The sequence below is a fragment of the Saccopteryx leptura genome, chromosome 4, assembly GCF_036850995.1.
Source record: "Saccopteryx leptura isolate mSacLep1 chromosome 4, mSacLep1_pri_phased_curated, whole genome shotgun sequence".
Classification (NCBI taxonomy): Eukaryota; Metazoa; Chordata; class Mammalia; order Chiroptera; family Emballonuridae; genus Saccopteryx; species Saccopteryx leptura.
In genome coordinates, this window is record NC_089506.1 from 21,530,843 (window position 1) to 21,533,916 (window position 3,074).

The window sequence follows — 3,074 nt, forward strand, 5'->3', positions numbered from 1 at the left end:
TGTGCTTTAGGGCAGCCCTCTCTTGCTGTTAGAACCCTGAAACTATACATGATGCTCCCCAGGCAGCCTCCCAGAGGATGAGATACCCTAAGGAAAGAGTGGGCATGCTGTGAGGACACCCCAACTATTTCAGCAAAGCCTAGTCCCAGTCACAGCCTTGTGACTAAGCCCAGGCAAGACCAGCCAAGCTACGAAGGAAGGAAGGAAGGAAGGAAGGAAGGAAGGAAGGAAGGAAGGAAGGAAGGAAGGGAGGGAGGGAGGGAGGGAGGGAGGGAGGGAGGGAGGAAGGAAGGAAGGAAGGAAGGAAGGAAGGAAGGAAGGAAGGAAGGAAAGGTTGTTGATTTAAGCCAGTGGTTCTCAAAGTGTGCGCCCTAGAAGATTTCCAAGTGCACCCTATGGTATTCCAGAGAAATATGTACCTGTTGGGGACCAAAAAACCAACAGGGTTTTTGGAGTTTAGATTTTGGGGGGACAGAGGTGTGGGGAATTGGCTGTAAGATGACAGTCTGCCCAACCCCCCACCTCACTTGCCTGATTAGGTTGCAAAAGGCTGTTAAGCTGTGGTGCTGGATTGTTTACACTACCTTCCATGTTCCCCGGAAAGACTGGAGGCAAGTTTCTTCTATCCTTTGTTTGGTGTCAAGTTAAGATGATATGTATGGTGGGGGTTTTCTGCACTCAACACAATTAAGAGTAAAAAGAGAGGAATTCTTCAACGTATTGATGAGGAAATGAGAGTTTGCCTTTCAAATATATGCCCAAACAGTGAAGAAATCACTAGAACACATCAGGCTCACATTTCTCATAAACACAAGAATAAAAAAACTTAACACATTTGTGTCTGGATCTGCCGAATTTACTAAATCTTACTAAGAATGTATCTATATATATAAAAAGATAACTTTTTTGTTTTTGTTTTATTTTTTAACCCCTTTTTTAAACAAATTCTAAAAAGCATAACTCAAAAAATATAACATAAAAATATTTTTTAATGTCAGAATAAATTTAATTTGTCATATTTATTTTGTTTAATTACCATAAAAGCACTCTTGGACTTTATTTTTTTTCTTTAATATTTGACTTAATTATTATAACATATTTCTCAAAAATTTGTATATAGTACTCCTACAATTATTTGTAGGATTTTAAATGTGCCCTGACTTCAAAAGGTTTGAGAACCACTGTTCTAAGCCATGAAATTTGGATGTAATTTTTACACAGCAAAGGTTATCTGACTCAATACTTTTAGTCTTTACAATAGAAGTCACTCTGCATATAAGGTTTGGTCATAATTCAATTATGAGTAAATGTAAAACACATTGCTAAATTCAGTTAAGTCCCCTACAAATGGATTTCAAACTAGCCAAACATGTCACCAGTATGTCATTTCTTACTAATGTCTTCTCTTATTTTTGTTTGCTTTATCACACAGTTCAAAATTCACAGAAACTTCCTCCTCTCCTAAACATTTCACGATAAGCACTGCTGCTTCGTGAGGTAAGTTTTATTGCCCCTACAATAAAAAACTTTTCCTAGGTGACGTAGCTAAGGAGTGGCACAGTCAAGTCGTCTGAACCCTAAGTCATTACTTCTCCCGGAAATCTTGAAGTTGCTGAACCCTCTCAAGCCAGTCTCCTCTCAGTGGGAGCAGCAGGTACCCTCCAGGCAGGAGAGGGAGACTGTCTTCCAGTGAATTCAATCTGTGATTTAGAGTACAGCCAGCAGTGAAGTACATGATAAGTAAATTGCTCATAAATTGTGCTCTAGTAAAATCAAGTGTCAAAAAAATTTAAAACATATTTAAATAAAAAATGATGTGAGGCTGGAGACTGATAATAGCATAGGGTGTGTGGACTAGCCATCCTGGGTCTTTTAAAGAGAGATTCCAACCCCAGTGTGTTTACTCTTGATTCTCCATTGCTTTCCTCGGTATACCGACGGTACTCTCTATCAGGCGTCCCCAAACTACGGCCCGCGGGCCACAATGCGGCCCCCTGAGGCCATTTGTCCAGCCCCCACTGCACTTCTGGAAGGGGCACCTCTTTCATTGGTGGTCAGTGAGAGGACCACTGTATTTGGGCAGCCCTCCAATGGTCTGAGGGACAGTGAACTGGACCCCTGTGTAAAAAGTTTGGAGACCCCTGCTAGCTCTTAATAAAATATCATTCCGATTTAGAAATTTACACTCAAATTATCCAATGATAGTGAAATTTCTACTTTGAGAAGTATTCCCATTACATTTTGGATGATTGAGAAAAAGTATTTTTGATTAGCTTTAGACTTCTGTATCAAAATTGGCCACAACGAACTTCTTAGATGTTTATATACCTCCTTCCGCAATATGAATTTTAGAAGTGGCTGTGTTTTTCTCTGCTGTCGGGCCCTGTACCACACCCATGCTCCACCAGGTCCTCGCTCAGGCAAAGAAGCATCCAAGCTTGACCTCCGTCTTTATATTTATTGGAGCCGTAGCGACCAGGGAAGTGCTATATGTCTTAGTCTGGCATTGTTCAATCCAGATGTTTGTTGGGACAAAAACAATGACCCAGAACCATGGAACAAACTGGGTCCCAATAAGCAATATAAATTCTACTTCGTGTATGTAAATTATAACAAACTGAAGAAAGAATGTCCAGAATTTTAAGTGAAATGTCTCACTATAAAGCTGCTTAGAATGAAGGTCTTCCAAAAGTTATCCACAGGATTTTCCACTTAACCAGGTAATAGTCCCCTTCCAAATGCACAAGATCATGTTGGTGTATTGTATTGGGTTTACACTGATTAATAAATATATTGCTCACAAAAATTAAAGGGTATTTTATCACTTCATATTCATTTTGAAATATCCCCTAATTTTTGTGAGTCATATATTTGAAACTTTTAAAGAACAAAATAAAAGTGTCCAAGTTTGCCCTGGCAGGACAGCTCGGTTGGTTAGAGCATCATCCAGATATACAAACATCATAGGTTCCATCCCCGGTCAGAGCACTTACAGGAGCAGATCGATGTTCCTGTCTCTCTCTCTCCCCTTCCTTTCTCTGTCTAAAATCAGTCAATCAAAAATAATTTTAATA

At 39.8% G+C, this 3,074-nt stretch overlaps 1 pseudogene; it reads left to right on the plus strand.

The window, feature by feature from the left end:
• The first annotated feature begins 2,396 nt into the window (after positions 1–2,396).
• LOC136404059 (cytochrome c oxidase subunit NDUFA4 pseudogene) lies at positions 2,397–2,644 on the plus strand (annotated as a pseudogene).
• Positions 2,645–3,074: the final 430 nt, after the last annotated feature.